Below are 20,295 nucleotides of genomic sequence, written 5' to 3' on the forward strand. Positions count from 1 at the left end.
AATGAAGCCTTTTATTCATTTAATCTAGGGTGAAATGGTAACTATAACTTATTTCATAAATACTGAATTATTACATAAAAACATATAATAGATACATTTAAAGTGAAGTTCAATTTTACCTCACTGCTCATCACCCCTTTAAACAGTAACCTCTCAATAGCACAGTCGCTAAGTTAGATTTAAAAAAAAATGTATGAATTACGTGAAAATTGAATATAAATAATACCGATGTTTCTGACTGATACTCCTCCCCCGGTCCACTTCCTTATTTGTCTGCAATGACGTATCTAGCGTAAGAAGAAGCTGAAATAGTCTCTTCAAAGCTCGTGCACAACAAGGGCTTCGATATGCGCATGCGTATTATATCTTCATTTGCGCATGCGTTTAAAATTTCAGTCCGTCGCTTATTTCTTTCAGGAGCATTGTTATATTGTATTTGTATCAGATTCCGCAATCCTGGCTAATACGCATGCGCTAAGCGTGAACGAGCATTGCGATTAGGACGACACGCAGTAATACGCATGCGCAATAGTGGGTGATGACGATGGTGGGGGAAGTAAAGTAATTGGTCATGAATGTGGGAAAAACTGTCAATCAAAAACGGATAAATGTCGGGCGGACAATTGCAGCAATACCGACGGTAAATATAGATTAAAAATTCAAACGACAAGCTTAGTTTTATGAAAAATGATGAATGAACATGATAATATTTTCGAAAGTAAATGTGTAAAATGTTAACTAGAGAGGCGGACTTGAACTTCACTTTAACACAATGTTTGCCACATTATAATTTGCTATTGAGTTACACATTTTTTCGCTGTGAGTATTTCAATTTTTTTTTCATATATACATTTTAAACTTAACATATGATTGTAAATCATCATACATTACAAACAGTAAGAATTCATTATCTTACAATTCAATAAACTTGATAATCAAACTATGTTGCAAGGCAGGATTATAGTATCCCTCAATTAATCAACAGCATCTGTAATTTGTAACAAGATTTACTGTCTACGATCAACAGAAACATTCTTTAAAAGAAAATATATACATATGCATATGTGAGAGTACCCAATTTTTGATACTGCCATATAATACTAGATAATGGAGTAGGACCTTGACATGACACCAACCCCTACAAGGAACATACTTGCCCAGTAGGGAGTAAGAATTGAAACAAAACATCAAGTTACCAAGTTCATTCATTCCTAAGGGGGATAAGGCTTTTAAATTATAGATCCATTTGCACTCTCATTGTAGTAATATTTTATCAAGATTACCCCCTCTTTCTTTTAAATAAACTGTTTGGAGACCCCTAAATTTGAATTCATGTTTGTTGCTGTTATGTTTGAGAAAAAAATGTCTCGCTACACTGCTAGTGTCAATCGCTTTGTTTTTTATATCTCTTTTATGTTCTTTTATTCTTTCTTTTAACTCCCTGTAGGTTTTTCCTACGTAATAACAAGGGCAACTACAGTAAACCAAATACACCACGCCTTCACTTGTACATGTTATGTGACCTTGAATGTACCGTTTTTATCCATATTTAGCAATGAATTTGTCACCTGTTACCATATTGGTACAGACTGAACATTTGGTACATTTGAAGTTACCATTGGCATTTTTATATTGACTTAACCAGTTGGTTCCTTTTACTTGATAAAAAGTGGCTTTTAACTAATTTGTCTTTAAGATTAGGTGCTTTCCTTGCTGTCATTTGTGGGACATCTCCTAATATTTTGGCTAATGAAGTATCCAGAGTTAGTATATGCCAATGTCTTAATAGTATTGTCCTAATTTGTGTCCAACTATCATTATACGTACTAATGAACCTTATTGATTCTTCTCTCTGTTCAATTTTAGGTTTATATAGCATATCTTGCCTATGTGTATATCTTGCTTTATTATAGGCCTTTTTAAAGACAACTCTGAGAGTAACCTCTTTCTTTAAATCTCTGTTTAAAATCACCAACTTCTAATTTGAAAGTTTCAAGTTTAGTACAATTGCGCCAGTGTCTAAAGTATTGTCCCTGTGGTATATTGTGAAGTAAGTGGGTGGGATGATGACTGTCAGCTTGTAATAATGTATTTCCTGCTGTTTGTTTTCTGTAGGTTGATATCACTATTGATTGATTATCTTTTTTAATAATTAAATCCAAGAAACTAATTTCTGTTTTACTATATGTATATGTAAACTTCAAATTATTTTGATTATTGTTAAGTGTCTCCATAAAATGGATCAATTTCTCTTGTAAGGTGTATCCAGTCCACAGATCATCCATTACTTGTGGGATATTCTCATTCCCAACAGGAAGTTGCAAGAGGATACCCACAGCAGAGCTGTCTATATAGCTCCTCCCCTCACTGCCATATCCAGTCATTCTCTTGCAACTCTCAACAAACATGGAGGTAGTAAGAGAGAAGTGGTGAAATGTAGCTGTTATTTTACTTAAATCAAAAGTTTATTATTTTTAAATGGTACCGGAGTTGTACTATTTTGTTTGAGGCAGAAAAATAGAAGAATCTGCCTGTGATTTCTATGATCTTAGCAGGTTGTAACTAAGATCCATTGCTGTTCTCACACATGACTGAAGAGAGAGATAACTTCAGCGGGGGAATGGCGTTCAGGTTATCCTGCTATGAGGTATGTGCAGTTAAGATTTTTCTAGAAGATGTGAATGCTAGAAAAGGTAAGCCTGAATACAGTGATTTAATAGCGACTGGTATCATGCTTACTTTCTGAGGTAATACTCTTTTATATTTACAATATAAAACGTTTGCTGGCATGTTTAAACGTTTTTATATATACTTTGGTGATAAAACTTTATTGGGGCCTAGTTTTTTCCACATGGCTGGCTTAAATTTGCCTAGAAACAGTTTCCTGAGGCTTTCCACTGTGTTACTATGAGTGGGAGGGGCCTAGTTTAGCGCTTTTTTGCGCAGTAACTTTTACAGACTGAAACATCCAGCTTCCTCCAAGGGTCTTCTGAATGCTATAGGACATCTCTAAAGGGCTCTTAGGCTTTCCAAAATCGTTTTTTGGGGAAGGTAGGCCCACAGCAAGGCTGTGGCAGTTTGGTGTGACTGTTAAAAAACGTCTATATCGTTTTTTTGATCCGGTTTTTGAACTAAGGGGTTAATCATCCATTTGCAAGTGGGTGCAATGCTCTGTTAGCTTATTATACACACTGTAAATATTTTGTTTGATTTACTGCCTTTTTTCACTGTTTTTCAAATTCTGACAAAATTTGTTTCTCTTAAAGGCACAGTACCGTTTATTATATTTGCTTGTTAACTTGATTTAAAGTGTTTTCCAAGCTTGCTAGTCTCATTGCTAGTCTGTATAAACATGTCTGACATAGAGGAAACTCTTTGTTCATTTTGTTTAAAAGCCATTGTGGAGCCCCCTCTTAGAATGTGTACCAAATGTACTGATTTCACTTTAAGCAATAAAGATCATATTCTGTCTTTAAAAAATTTATCACCAGAGGAATCTGACGAGGGGGAAGTTATGCCGACTAACTCTCCCCACGTGTCAGATCCTTTGACTCCCGCTCAAGGGACGCACGCTCAAATGGCGCCAAGTACATCTAGGGCGCCCATAGCGTTTACTTTACAAGACATGGCGGCAGTCATGGATAATACACTGTCAGCGGTATTAGCCAGACTACCTGAATTTAGAAGAAAGCGAGATAGCTCTGGAGTTAGACGAAATACAGAGCATACTGACGCTTTAAGAACTATGTCTGATACTGCCTCACAATATGCAGAAGCTGAAGAAGGAGAGCTTCTTTCTGTGGGTGATATTTCTGACTCAGGGAAGATGATGCAACCTGATTCTGATATTTCTACATTTAAATTTAAGCTTGAACACCTCCGCGTGTTACTCAGGGAGGTTTTAGCTGCTCTGAATGACTGTGATACAATTGCAGTGCCAGAGAAATTGTGTAGACTGGATAAATACTATGCAGTGCCGGTGTGTACTGATGTTTTTCCAATACCTAAAAGGTTTACAGAAATTATTACTAAGGAATGGGATAGACCAAGTGTGCCGTTCTCTCCCCCTCCTATTTTTTAGAAAAATGTTTCCAATAGACGCCACCACACGGGACTTATGGCAGACAGTTCCTAAGGTGGAGGGAGCAGTTTCTACTCTAGCAAACGTGCTACTATCCCTGTCGAGGACAGTTGTGCTTTCTTAGATCCAATGGATAAAAAGTTAGAGGGTTACCTTAAGAAAATGTTTATTCAACAAGGTTTTATCCTCTAGCCCCTTGCATGCATTGCTCCTGTCACTGCTGCTGCGGCGTTCTGGTTTGAGTCTCTGGAAGAGGCTTTACAGGTAGCGACTCCATTGGATGACATACTTGACAAGCTTAGAGCACTTAAGCTAGCCAATTCTTTTGTTTCTGATGCCATTGTTCATTTGACTAAACTAACGGCTAAGAATTCTGGTTTTGCTATCCAGGCGCGCAGAGCGCTATGGCTTAAATCATGGTCAGCTGACGTTACTTCAAAGTCTAAGCTGCTTAACATTCCCTTCAAGGGGCAGACCCTATTCGGGCCTGGTTTGAAGGAGATTATTGCTGATATCACTGGAGGAAAAGGTCATGCCCTTCCTCAGGACAGGTCCAAATCTAGGGCCAAACAGTCTAATTTTCGTGCCTTTCGAAACTTCAAGGCAAGTGCGGCATCAACTTCCTCTAATGCAAAACAAGAGGGAACTTTTGCTCAGTCCAAGACGGTCTGGAGACCTAACCAGACCTGGAACAAGGGTAAGCAGGCCAAAAAGCCTGCTGCTGCCTCTAAGATAGCATGAAAGAACGGCCCCCTATCCGATAACGGATCTAGTAGGGGGCAGACTTTCGCTCTTCGCCCAGGCGTGGGCAAGAGATGTTCAGGATCCCTGGGCGTTGGAAATTATATCTCGGGGATATCTTCTGGACTTCAAGGCTTCCCCCCCAAAAGGGAGATTTCACCTTTCACAATTATCTGCAAACCAGATAAAGAGAGAGGCATTCTTACACTGTGTACAAGACCTCCTAGTTATGGGAGTGATCCATCCAGTTCCAAAGGAGGAACAGGGACAGGGTTTTTACTCAAATCTGTTTGTAGTTCCCAAAAAAGAGGGAACCTTCAGACCAATCTTGGATCTAAAGATCTTAAACAAATTCCTCAGAGTTCAATCATTCAAGATGGAGACTATTCGTACCATCCTACCTATGATCCAGGAGGGTCAATACATGACTACAGTGGATTTAAAGGATGCTTATCTTCACATTCCGATACACAAAGATCATCATCGGTTTCTCAGGTTTGCCTTCCTAGACAGGCATTACCAGTTTGTAGCTCTTCCCTTTGGGCTAGCTACAGCCCCAAGAATTTTTACGAAGGTTCTGGGGTCACTTCTGGCGGTCCTAAAGCTGCGGGGCATAGCAGTGGCCCCTTATTTATACGACATCCTAATTCAGGCGTCAAACTTCCAAATTGCCAAGTCTCATACGGACATAGTGTTGGCATTTCTGAGGTCGCATGGGTGGAAGGTGAACGAGGAAAAGAGTTCTCTATCCCCCCTTACAAGAGTTTCCTTCCTAGGGACTCTGATAGATTCTGTAGAAATGAAAATTTACCTGACGGAGTCCAGGTTATCAAAACTTCTAAATTCCTGCTGTGTTCTTTATTCCATTCCTCGCCCTTCGGTGGCTCAGTGCATGGAAGTAATCGGCTTAATGGTAGCGGCAATGGACATAGTGCCGTTTGCACACCTACATCTCAGACCGCTGCAACTCTGCATGCTCAGTCAGTGGAATGGGGATTACACAGATTTGTCCCCTCTACTAAATCTGGATCAAGAGACCAGGGATTCTCTTCTCTGGTGGCTATCTCGGGTCCATCTGTCCAAAGGTATGACCTTTCGCAGGCCAGATTGGACAATTGTGACAACAGATGCCAGCCTTCTAGGTTGGGATGCAGTCTGGAACTCCCTGAAGGCTCAGGGATCGTGGACTCAGGAGGAGTCACTCCTTCCAATAAACATTCTGGAACTAAGAGCGATATTCAATGCTCTTCTGGCTTGGCCTCATCTAGCGACAATGAGGTTCATCAGATTTCAGTCGGACAACATCACGACTGTGGCTTACATCAACCATCAAGGGGGAACAAGGAGTTCCCTAGCGATGTTAGAAGTCTAAAAGATAATTCGCTGGGCAGAGATTCACTCTTGCCACCTATCAGCTATCCATATCCCAGGTGTAGAGAACTGGGAGGCGGATTTTCTAAGTCAACAGACTTTTCATCCGGGGGAGTGGGAACTCCATCCGGAGGTGTTTGCACAATTGTTTCATCGTTTGGGCAAACCAGAACTGGATCTCATGGCGTCTCGCCAGAACGCCAAGCTTCCTTGTTACGGATCCAGGTCCAGGGACCACAAGGCAATGCTGATAGATGCTCTAGCAGCGCCTTGGTCCTTCAACCTGGCTTATCTGTTTCCACCGTTTCTTCTCCCTCGTCTGATTGCCAAAATCAAGCAGGAGAGAGCATCGGTGATCTTGATAGTGCATGCGTAACCACGCAGGACTTGGTATGCAGGTCTGGTGGACATGTCATCCTTTCCACCATGGACTCTGCCGCTGAGACAGGACCTTCTACTTCAAGGTCCTTTCAACCATCCAAAATCTAATTTCTCTGAGGCTGACTGCCTGGAGATTGAACGCTTGATTTCTCCTGTTAAGTGTAGTCAGTCCACGGGTCATCATTACTTATGGGATATTAACTCCTCCCCAACAGGAAGTGCAAGAGGATCACCCAAGCAGAGCTGCTATATAGCTCCTCCCCTCTACGTCACACCCAGTCATTCTCTTGCACCCAACTAATAGATAGGATGTGTGAGAGGACTGTGGTGATTAAACTTAGTTTTTTAATTTTCTTATTCTTATCTTCTTTTTCTTCAATCAAAAGTTTGTTATTTTAAACGGCACCGGAGTGTGTTGTTTCCTTCTCAGGCAGAATTTGAAGAAGAATCTACCTGAGTTTTTGTATATGATCTTAGCGGACGTAACTAAGATCCGTTTGCTGTTCTCGGCCATTCTGAGGAGTAAGGTAACTTCAGATCAGGGGACAGCGGGCAGGTTCACCTGCAAAGAGGTATGTTGCAGTATATTATTTTCTAAGGAATGGAATTGACTGAGAAAATACTGCTAATACCGATATAATGTAAGTACAGCCTTAAATGCAGTAGTAGCAACTGGTATCAGGCTGATATGTATATATGTTTACATTTAAGTATTTCTGGGGAATGGCACTTCACTGGGAAAATACTGTATGCATATAACTTTTAGCCTAACTTGCAGTGTGAGCGACTAGCAGCAGGCTTTTTAATGACTTTTCATATATTAGATTTTAAACGTTTACTGGCATGTTAAATCGTTTAATTATCTGAGGTACTTGGTGAAAATTGTTTTGGGCTTTATTTTCCACATGGCTGTCGTTTGTTTTAAATTAAAACAGTTTACTGAGCGCCTATTTTGGCGCTTTTACTACGCATCAGAAATTCAGTCACAGTCTGTCTTTTTTTCTCCCTGCATGATCCAGGACGTCTCCACAGAGCTCAGGGGTCTTCAAAACTAGTTTTGAGGGAGGTAATCACTCACAGCAGACCTGTGAGACTGTGCTTGACTGTGATAAAAACGCTTATATTTTCAATTGTTATACGTTTTTTTCTGATATTAAGGGTTAATCATCCATTGCTAATGAGTGCAATCCTTTGCTAAATTTGGTTTCTATAACTAATCCGGTTCATTGTTATTTAACTGTGACAGTTTTTGTGTGCTTCTTAAAGGCACAGTAACGTTTTTACATATTGCTTGTAAATTTAGTTGAAAAGTTTTTCCAAGCTTGCTAGTCTAATTGCTAGTTTGTTTAAACATGTCTGACACAGAGGAATCTCTTTGTGCAATATGTTCAAAAGCCAAGGTGGAGCCCAATAGAAATTTATGTACTAATTGCATTGATGCTACTTTAAATAAAAGTCAATCTGTACATGTTAAGCAACATTCACCAGACAACGAGGGGGAAGTTATGCCGACTAACTTGCCTCACGTGTCAGTACCTGCATCTCCCGCTCAGGAGGTGCGTGATATTGTAACGCCAAGTACATCAGGGCGGCCATTACAAATCACTCTACAAGACATGGCTAATGTTATGACTGAAGTTTTGTCTAAATTGCCAGAACTTAGAGGTAAACAAGATCACTCTGGGATGAGAACAGAGTATACTGATAATGCTAGGGCCATGTCTGATACTGCGTCACAATTTGCAGAGCATGAGGACGGAGAGCTTCATTCTGCGGGTGACGGATCTGATCCAAATAAACTGGATTCAGACATTTCAAATTTTAAGTTTAAGCTGGAAAACCTCCGTGTATTGCTAGGGGAGGTGTTAGCGGCTCTGAATGATTGTAACACAGTTGCAATCCCAGAGAAAATGTGTAGGTTGGATAAATATTTTGCGGTACCGACGAGTACTGACGTTTTTCCTATACCTAAGAGACTTACTGAAATTATTACTAAGGAGTGGGATAGACCCGGTGTGCCTTTCTCACCCCCTCCTATATTCAGAAAAATGTTTCCAATAGACACCACCACACGGGACTTATGGCAAACGGTCCCTAAGGTGGAGGGAGCAGTTTCTACTTTAGCTAAGCGTACCACTATCCCGGTGGAGGATAGCTGTGCCTTTTCAGATCCAATGGATAAAAAGTTAGAGGGTTACCTTAAGAAAATGTTTGTTCAACAAGGTTTTATATTACAACCCCTTGCATGCATTGCGCCTGTCACGGCTGCGGCAGCATTTTGGTTTGAGTCTCTGGAAGAGACCCTTGACTCAGCGACATTAGATGAGATTTCACACAAGCTTAAAACCCTTAAGCTAGCTAATTCATTTATTTCTGATGCCGTAGTACATTTAACTAAACTTACGGCTAAGAATTCTGGATTCGCCATTCAGGCACGCAGAGCGCTGTGGCTAAAATCCTGGTCAGCTGATGTAACTTCTAAATCGAAATTACTTAACATACCTTTCAAGGGGCAGACTTTATTCGGGCCCGGTTTGAAAGAAATTATCGCTGATATTACGGGAGGTAAAGGCCATGCCCTGCCTCAAGACAGAGCCAAACCCAGGGCTAGACAGTCTAATTTTCGTGCCTTTCGTAACTTCAAGGCAGGAGCAGCTTCAACTTCCTCTGCTCCAAAACAGGAAGGAGCTGTTGCTCGCTACAGACAAGGCTGGAAACCTAACCAGGCCTTGAACAAGGGCAAGCAGGCCAGAAAGCCTGCTGCTGCCCCTAAGACAGCATGAAGTGAGGGCCCCCGATCCGGAAACGGATCTAGTGGGGGGCAGACTCTCTCTCTTCGCCCAGGCTTGGGCAAGAGATGTCCAGGATCCCTGGGCGTTGGAGATCATATCTCAGGGATATCTTCTGGACTTCAAAGCTTCTCCTCCACAAGGGAGATTTCACCTTTCAAGGTTGTCAACAAACCAGATAAAGAAAGAGGCGTTTCTACGCTGTGTACAAGACCTTTTACTAATGAGAGTGATCCATCCAGTTCCGCGGTCGGAACACGGACAAGGGTTTTACTCAAATCTGTTTGTGTTTCCCAAAAAAGAGGGAACCTTCAGACCAATATTGGATTTAAAGATCCTAAACAAATTCCTAAGAGTTCCATCATTCAAGATGGAAACTATTCGGACAATCTTACCCATGATCCAAAGAGGTCAGTACATGACCACAGTGGATTTAAAGGATGCTTACCTTCACATACCGATTCACAGAGTGCATTACCGGTATCTAAGGTTTGCCTTCCTAGACAGGCATTACCAGTTTGTAGCTCTTCCCTTCTGGTTGGCTACGGCTCCAAGAATCTTTACAAAGGTTCTGGGCTCTCTTCTGGCGGTACTAAGACCGCGAGGAATTTCTGTAGCTCCGTACCTAGACGACATTCTGATACAAGCGTCAAGCTTTCAAACTGCCAAGTCTCATACAGAGTTAGTACTGGCATTTCTAAGGTCGCATGGGTGGAAAGTTAACGAGGAGAAGAGTTCTCTCTTACCACTCACAAGAGTTCCCTTCTTGGGGACTCTTATAGATTCTGTAGAAATGAAAATTTACCTGACAGAGGACAGGTTAACAAAGCTTCTAAATGCTTGCCGTGCCCTTCATTCCATTCAACACCCGTCAGTGGCTCAATGCATGGAGGTAATCGGCTTAATGGTAGCGGCAATGGACATAGTTCCTTTTGCACGCCTGCACCTCAGACCGCTGCAATTGTGCATGCTAAGTCAGTGGAATGGGGATTACTCAGATTTGTCCCCTACGCTGAATCTGGATCAAGAGACCAGAGATTCTCTTCTATTCTGGCTTTCTCGGCCACATCTGTCCAGGGGGATGCCCTTCAGCAGGCCAGACTGGACAATTGTAACTACAGACGCCAGCCTACTAGGTTGGGGCGCTGTCTGGAATTCCCTGAAGGCTCAGGGATCATGGATTCAAGAGGAGAGTCTCCTTCCAATAAACATTCTGGAATTGAGAGCAGTTCTCAATGCCCTTCTGGCTTGGCCTCAGTTAGCAACTCTGAGGTTCATCAGGTTTCAGTCGGACAACATCACGACTGTGGCTTACATCAACCATCAGGGAGGGACAAGAAGTTCCTTAGCGATGATGGAAGTATCAAAGATAATTCGCTGGGCAGAGTCTCACTCTTGCCACCTGTCAGCGATCCACATCCCAGGAGTGGAGAACTGGGAGGCAGATTTCCGAAGTCGCCAGACTTTTCATCCGGGGGAGTGGGAACTTCATCCGGAGGTCTTTGCCCAAATACTTCGACGTTGGGGCAAACCAGATATGGATCTCATGGCGTCTCGCCGGAACGCCAAGCTTCCTCGTTACGGGTCCAGGTCCAGGGACCCGGGAGCGGTCCTGATAGATGCTTTGACAGCACCTTGGACCTTCAGGATGGCTTATGTGTTTCCACCCTTCCCGATGCTTCCTCGTTTGATTGCCAGGATCAAACAGGAGAAAGCATCAGTGATTCTAATAGCGCCTGCGTGGCCACGCAGGACCTGGTATGCAGATCTAGTGGACATGTCATCCTGTCCACCTTGGTCTCTGCCTCTGAGACAGGACCTTCTAATTCAGGGTCCTTTCAAACATCAAAATCTAATTTCTCTGAAGCTGACTGCATGGAAATTGAACGCTTAATTTTATCAAAGCGTGGATTTTCGGAGCCAGTAATTGATACCTTAATACAGGCTAGGAAACCTGTTACCAGGAAAATTTACCATAAGATATGGCGTAAATACTTACACTGGTGCGAATCCAAGGGTTACTCATGGAGTAAGGTTAGGATTCCTAGGATATTGTCTTTTCTACAAGAAGTTTTAGAAAAGGGTTTATCTGCAAGTTCTTTAAAGGGACAGATCTCAGCTCTGTCCATCCTTCTACACAAACGTCTGTCAGAAGTTCCAGACGTTCAGGCTTTTTGTCAGGCTTTGGCTAGAATTAAGCCTGTGTTTAAGACTGTAGCTCCACCGTGGAGCTTAAACTTAGTTCTTAACGTTTTACAGGGTGTTCCGTTTGAACCCCTTCATTCCATTGATATCAAGCTGTTATCTTGGAAAGTTCTGTTTTTAATGGCTATTTCCTCGGCTCGTAGAGTCTCTGAGTTATCAGCCTTACATTGTGATTCTCCGTATCTGATTTTTCATTCAGATAAGTTAGTTCTGCGTACTAAACCTGGGTTCTTACCTAAGGTAGTCACTAACAAGAATATCAATCAAGAGATTGTTGTTCCATCATTGTGTCCTAACCCTTCTTCAAAGAAGGAACGACTTCTGCACAATCTAGATGTAGTCCGTGCCCTGAAATTTTATTTACAGGCAACTAAAGATTTTCGCCAAACTTCTTCCCTGTTTGTCGTTTATTCTGGACAGAGGAGAGGTCAAAAAGCATCTGCTACCTCTCTATCCTTTTGGCTTCGTAGCATAATACGCTTAGCCTATGAGACTGCTGGACAGCAACCTCCTGAAAGGATTACAGCTCATTCTACTAGAGCTGTGGCTTCCACTTGGGCCTTTAAGAACGAGGCCTCTGTTGAACAGATTTGCAAGGCTGCAACTTGGTCTTCTCTTCATACTTTTTCCAAATTCTACAAATTTGACACTTTTGCTTCTTCGGAGGCTGTTTTTGGGAGAAAGGTTCTTCAGGCAGTGGTTCCTTCCGTATAGGGATCCTGCCTGTCCCTCCCGTCATCCGTGTACTTAGCTTTGGTATTGGTATCCCATAAGTAATGATGACCCGTGGACTGACTACACTTAACAGGAGAAAACATAATTTATGCTTACCTGATAAATTCCTTTCTCCTGTAGTGTAGTCAGTCCACGGCCCGCCCTGTTTTTTAAGGCAGGTCTAAATTTTTAAATTATACTCCAGTCACCACTGCACCCTATAGTTTCTCCTTTCTCGTTTGGTTCTCGGTCGAATGACTGGGTGTGACGTAGAGGGGAGGAGCTATATAGCAGCTCTGCTTGGGTGATCCTCTTGCACTTCCTGTTGGGGAGGAGTTAATATCCCATAAGTAATGATGACCCGTGGACTGACTACACTACAAGAGAAAGGAATTTATCAGGTAAGCATAAATTATGTTTTTATCAAAGCGTGGTTTCTCCGACTCAGTCATTGATACCTTAATTCAGGCACGAAAGCCTGTCACCAGGAAAATCTATCATAAGATATGGCGGAAATATCTTTATTGGTGTGAATCCAAGGGCTACTCATGGAGTAAGGTCAGGATTCCCAGGATATTATCTTTTCTCCAAGAAGGATTGGAGAAAGGATTGTCAGCTAGTTCCTTAAAGGGACAGATTTCTGCGCTATCTATTCTTTTGCACAAGCGTCTGGCGGATGTCCCAGACGTTCAGGCATTTTGTCAGGCTTTAGTTAGAATCAAGCCTGTGTTTAAACCTGTTGCTCCACCATGGAGTTTAAATTTGGTTCTTAAAGTTCTTCAGGGGGTTCCGTTTGAACCTCTTCATTCCATAGATATCAAACTTTTATCTTGGAAAGTTCTTTTTTTGGTAGCTATTTCCTCGGCTCGTAGAGTTTCCGAGTTATCTGCCTTACAATGTGATTCTCCTTATCTGATCTTCCATGCAGATAAGGATGTTCTGCGTACCAAACCTGGGTTTTTACCTAAGGTGGTATCTAATAAGAATATCAATCAAGAGATTGTTGTTCCGTCTTTGTGTCCTAATCCTTCTTCAAAGAAGGAACGTCTATTACACAATCTTGATATGGTTCGTGCTTTAAAGTTTTACTTACAAGCTTCTAAAGATTTTCGTCAAACATCTGCTTTGTTTGTTGTCTACTCTGGACAGAGGAGAGGTCAAAAGGCTTCGGCAACCTCTCTTTCTTTTTGGCTAAAAAGCATAATCCGCTTAGCCTATGAGACTGGTGGCCAGCAGCCTCCAGAAAAGATTACAGCTCATTGTACTAGAGCTGTGGCTTCCACATGGGCCTTTAAAAATGAGGCTTCTGTTGAACAGATTTGCAAGGCAGCGACTTGGTCTTCGCTACAAATGTGATACTTTTGCTTCTTCGGAGGCTATTTTTGGGAGAAAGGTTTTACAGGCAGTGGTACCTTCCGTTTAAGTACCTGCCTTGTCCCTCCCTTCATCCGTGTACTTTAGCTTTGGTATTGGTATTCCACAAGTAATGGATGATCCGTGGACTGGATACACCTTACAAGAGAAAACATAATTTATGCTTGCCTGATAAATTTATTTCTCTTGTGGTGTATCCAGTCCACGGCCCGCCCTGTCATTTTAAGGCAGGTATTTTTTATTTTTAAACTACAGTCACCACTGCACCCTATGGTTTCTCCTTTCTCTGTTTGTTTTCGGTCGAATGACTGGATATGGCAGTGAGGGGAGGAGCTATATAGACAGCTCTGCTGTGGGTGTCCTTTTGCAACTTCCTGTTGGGAATGAGAATATCCCACAAGTAATGGATGATCCGTGGACTGGATACACCACAAGAGAAATAAATTTATCAGGTAAGCATAAATTATGTTTTTTCTTCTGTATCTTCCCATAGCATCAATGCATCATCTGTAAATCTTATCCATAATCCTATGCTGTCTTAATATGAACCATCACAAATATTTTCGTTTTCCCATTTGCCTAGGTACAGGCATGCGTACGTAGGTTTGCAGCAAGTACCCATGGCTGTACCTAGGACTTGATGATAAATCTTTTGGTTAAAGACAAAATAGTTATGTCTTAGCAAGAAATCCAGAAGGGAAATTTCAAAACTAGTATGACTGTCATAGTGATGACCTCTTTGTTCTAAAAAATATTTACAAGTCTCTACTCCTCTATCATGAGTGATAGAAGAGTATAATCCTTCTACGTCTATTGCTACCAAAAATGTATTATCATGTACAGGTAATCCTTCTAGTTTTTTTTAAAACATCTAGTGAATCTTTGACAAAGGAAGGGAGTATATCAAGAAAGGGTCTAAGGCAGTAGTCTACATATTCAGAGATTTTTTCCATTAGGGAGCCAATCCCAGATATTATGGGTCTTCCCGGAAGAGGTAGTTCACCCTTATGCAGTTTGGGGATTGTATAGAATGTTGGTATTATGGGAAATTTTACTTTCAAGAAGTCAGATTCACGTTTATTTATTATGCCCCCTGCTAACGCTTCCCCCAGAATTATATTTAGTTGTTCAGAGTACATCTCTGTAGGATCATTTTTAAGACATCTATAGTGTAATTTGTCAAGGACTTGTTTCATACGTTCTTGTAGGTAATCTTTAATATTTAAAACAGCATTTCCTCCCTTATCTGAGGGCTTTATGGTGATATGATTATTGGTCTGGAGTTCTTTTAGAGCTATCTGTTGTTTAGTCATTAAATTTTTATTGGATTGTTCGACTACCTCCATGTCCTGGATCTCTTTTTCCACTAATTTGACAAAGTTATATACACTAGGGACAGTGGAAAGCGAGGGCATATAATTAGATTTACTTTTTAAGGAACTAAATCCTATATGATGATACTCATGTTCAACAGGGGTACTGCTTTCTGATGCCAGATCCTCCAGACTAAACAATGTTTGACGATCATGTATGTCAAGTGTATTTTCTTTTGGTTTTGTCTCAAAATTTTTCTTTAATATTAATTTTCTTGGAAATTTAAATCTTTGATCACAGTAAATTTATCACACTTGTTCGTAGGTGCAAAGAATAATCCTTTCCCTAAAACCTGAATTTGAGAGTCTGTAAGGTCTGCATCAGAAAGATTTACCACTTTCCTAGTTTTTATTAAGTTTTCTGCTTCTCTTTCAATTGATTCCTGAGTGGGTATTTCTTGCTTTCTTGTGTTATTTGTTTTATGTTTTCTGCCTCCCCTCCTGTATCTTTTTGTAACTGGTGTCTCTGGCCTAAAAATCCCTTTGCCTGAATATCGGTTTATTTTTATCTTCTATTGTAGAACTTCCTGATTCTGAACTACTTGTGAAATTTGGAGAGTAATTATATACCTTATTTTGTTAGTAATCTTCCCAATCCCTCTCAAATTTCCTTCTTTTTCTAAATTTAATTGTGTCCTGAATTTCCCTGACTTTAAGTTTAGCCTTGTCCCATCAGTTTTTCATATTGATCATTACTCTTCCATTCATCTACTTTGTTTTTTGCATCAATCAAATCAGTTTGTATTTGGTTAAGTCTTAACTCATTTTCTTCCACCATTAATCTCATCCAATTAAAGGCACATTCACTCGCATAATTATCCAATTTTTTTCTGAAAATCATCAAGTAAATGTTCATTCAGATTAGAACTAGGTCTCTTTTTAACACGTAATCCTCTGGATTTTTTGGGGAGAATGAATTGGTAACTTGATGTTTTGTTTCAATCCTTACTCCCTACTGGGCAAATATGTTCCTTGTAGGGGTTGGTGTCATGTCAAGGTCCTACTCCATTATCTACTATTATATGGCAGTATCAAAAATTGGGTACTCTCACATATGGATATGTATATATTTTCTTTTAAAGAATGTTTCTGTTGATCGTAGACAGTAAATCTTGTTACAAATTACAGATGCTGTTGATTAATTTTGGTGATACTATAATCCTGCCTTGCAACATAGTTTGATTATCAAGTTTATTAAATTGTAAGATGATAATGAATTCTTACGTAATGTATGATGATTTACAATCATATGTTAAGTTTACAATGTATATATGAAATTATCTTGAAATACTCACAGAGAAAAAATGTGTAACTCAATAGCAAATTATAATGTGGCAAACATTGTGTTAAATGTATCTATTATATGTTTTTATGTAATAATTCAGTATTTATGAAATAGGTTATAGTTACTATTTCACCCCAGATGAAATGAATAAAAGGCTTCATTAAGGGAGGAGTTTTCCTCCAGTCTTTCCTGTAAGAATACATTGATCAATTACTCAAACATGATTGTTATTAGAGCCGGAGGAAGCCCCAGAGCCTTAGGGGTGAAACGCGCGTAGCTGGCTGACGTTTTGAGACACAGTCGAGTAGGCTACATTTATCTAGAGACCGGAGAGGACGAGTCAGGAGGCCTGCAACCACAAGCTGAAATAATTCACCTCAAACCGCTGGAGGAGACACCTGTTGGGGAGCATAACACACTAGGTGGATAAACCAAGCTACCTGAAACCGGATTGGTGTACCTAGGAGGTGTGGCACCGCAAAAGTGGGATCCCTGACAGTCCTGAATGCTGACAGCTATGTCGGAGATAATCATGCAGCAGCGGTAAAGTATTGATTCCTTGGGGGTATGAGTGAGTACCTAACCTCATTGAGGGATTGTCATACAAGCATTTTACACAGCCTTGATTGTCCGAAGCTCCTGGTGTGAGCACTTTTGCAATAGTGAAGGGCCTATGCTGCATCTATACAGTTTTCCTCCTGACACACTCCACAGTTATATTCTCTACAAATACTTTGTGTATCAACCTCACTGGACACATCATTCATTTTCACTTGAGTCTTTCTATTTTGGGAACTGTTTTTTCTACTGCTGGTTCCTGTGCAGTAACAGGATTTTGAGACTTTACATATTTATATATTCAATTTAATATATATTTTCTTTTTTATGAGAGCTCTCTTTTTCCCATTAGTGCACTATGGTAATATGTGGGGTTATATTATTGATTTAGGTATAGCCACTCTTATTACTGTTATCTAATAAATGCCATTTTGTTTCACATTTTACTCTTCGCTGTGATTTATTATTGAGATTGATTGCTGTGCCATTTGCCTCTTTTCTTTAGGTGGTTAAATCCACTTATTTCTATAGGGACTAGTGAGTGCTGGATAGGAGAGTCTCCTTTATCTTGTATTTCCTTATTTAACCAGTAATTCTCTCCTTGCACCGATTGCCTCTAAGTAATTTAAACACAGGTAATTGTACTTACCCTTAATGGGGAATACTGGTGTTGCTGTCAACCCCTCCTTTTCACATATATATATATATATATATATATATATATATATGTGTATATATATATATATATATATATATATATAATATGTGTGTGTGTATTTATATATGCATATACATACAGTATGTGTGTGTGTGTGTGTCTATGTATACATGTATACATATATATTCCCGCGGACAACAAATTACACGTGCCATTTTCACCACTGTTATAAACAGTGAGTCGTTGCTGACAGGAAGATTCACTGTTTACTATAAGCAGTGGCAAGATCGTCGCCACCACTGCACTTGTGCAGGTGAAATTGTGTTGATGTGGCTTCAAAATGCCAAGCACAGGAGAGTACTTATACTAGATTTACATAGGGCGTATTGCTTAGGGCAGCACAAAACCTAAATACGCCACTGAATGGAGCGTATTTATAACTTAAGATTTTGTATGAAAAAAAAGTTTATTTATTAAAAAACACAAGCATCACTGTGCTAGATTAAGTAATACTTCCAAAATATTAAGTATAGTTAAATTTACCATCACTTTTTAATGCTCTGAAGAAAATATAGTACTTTTTCATATACAGTTGGGGATAGTGCACAGGTAGCTGATATTTAATCTTTTCTGTCTTAATCTTCTGTACTATTCGTTTTAAGAATCACGTGTCTTAAAGAAGATTTGTTGCATTGATATTTTGTTTATTCCTTAATATAGTGTGTACACCAACTCGCCTTTTTACCGTAGTGCTCTTTGACTGAATTAAAGGGACATTAAACCCACAAATGTCTTTCATGATTCAGATAGAGAATACAATTTTTCATTCATTAGATATCCTGTGTTGAAGAAATAGCAATGCACATGGGAGAGCCAATCAAATGAGGACTCTATGTGCAACCACCAATAAGCAGCTACTGAGCCTATCTAGATATGCTTTTCAGCTAAGGATATCAAGAGAATGAAGCACATTAGATAATAGAAATAAATTAGAAAATGGTTTGAAATTGCATGCTCTTTATAAATCATTAAAGAAAACTGTTGGGTTTCATGTCCCTTTAAGCCTGCAGCTGGCGTCAAATGTAGTAGAACACTAGTAGTTAGAATGTATCTTTGAAGCACCCTTACAAAAGACAATGCAAAATCTGACTTGAGGCCAATAAATTCTTTCCATCCTCCTCTGCATATTGCACTATCCTTTAGTTGCCACTTGTTTTGAGAGTTAGAATTATACAAGCATCGATTCCCGAAACTTCCTCTGGCAATTGATGAGTTAGGCATATGTTGTGCTCCTTGAAGGCAAATAATTCTGAAATGGTTTCACCTAAACAACTTCCATTTATTGGATTCTTCTAAGCAGGGTGCAAAATTAGACAGATGGCACTTAACAGTTCATTTGATATATGTCATTTGTTATTGTTCCTTTGTGTCCCGCAACTCTAGATCAAATCCAGGTTTTTAACTTTTCTTTTTAAAATATATGTAGAAGTTATTCTCTGTTTCAAGAAGTAAATATATAGCATATTACAAATCATTAAAGGGATACTAAACCCAATTTTTTTCTTTCATGATTCAGAAAGAGCATGCAATTTTAAGCAACTTTCTAATTTACTTCTATTATCAATTTTTCTTCGTTCTCTTGCTATCTTTATTTAAAAGCAGGAATGTGATGCATAGGAGCCGGACCATTTTTGGTTGAGAACCTGGGTTATGCTTGCTTATTGGTGGGTAAATGTAAGCCTCCAATAAGCAAGCAGTATCCATGGTGCTGAACCTAAAATGGTCTGGCTGCTAAAATTTACATTCCTGCTTTTAAAATAAAGATAGCAAGAGAACAAAAAAAATTGATCATAGGAATAAATTAGAAAGTTGCTTAAAATTTCATGCTCTATCTGAATCATGAAAGAAAAAATATGGGTTCAGTGTCCCTTTAATGGTTCTCCATAAATGCGATTTAAAGTTTTCAAAATTCATAGACTTTGTTTTAAAGAATTAGTTTGATATTGAACATAGATGTCCAAGGATCAGTTAACCCATTCACTACCGGGAATTTCAGAGAAGAATTTGCACAAAATAACAGTGAAATTTTAGCATTACCATTGCAAGGCTGGTTCAAAATGCATCATAGTATATAACCCTTTATCATAGAGCTTAACATTTCTTAAACTTCATATGTGCTACAGCATTTAGTGGCAAATAAACTATAATAATTATATTAATAATAATCTGAGAATGTACTTAACAGTACATAGACCTAAAGCAGCCGCTAGCTTCATCCAGTGCAGGAACATGATTCATTAAGGTGAACAGCGCAACAGAACATGATGTGATTAGATACTAACCCTGTGACACAATTAAAAAAAAAAAAAAAAAAAGGCAGTGGTCAGAAAGGAGTGCTGTTAAGCATACTTTAAAATCTTTTTTCAAAGGTGAGACTTTCGTTCTGCTTCTTAGTTGTGCATGTGGTGTACCTTTTATGTAAAAAAAATAATTGTTTACTGTCCCTTTAAATGTAAATTTTTCTATACTTATATCTATTTAAGGTCTCTAGGATACTCCCAAATTAGGACCTGTGTTCTGCCCTTCTCCGTGCTTATGTCATTTAAAGACCATTTAGAACATTGCCTTGTTTCAGCTAATCTTACTTCTCTGACACCAAGACCACAGAATGCTAAAATTCCTCCCAGAATTCTTAGTACATGCTCCAGAATCACCAAATTGTGCTTTTGAAAAGCTCACAGACCACCCAAATCTATCGGTACTGC

Source organism: Bombina bombina, chromosome 5 (genome assembly GCF_027579735.1).
Source record: "Bombina bombina isolate aBomBom1 chromosome 5, aBomBom1.pri, whole genome shotgun sequence".
Lineage (NCBI taxonomy): Eukaryota > Metazoa > Chordata > Amphibia > Anura > Bombinatoridae > Bombina > Bombina bombina.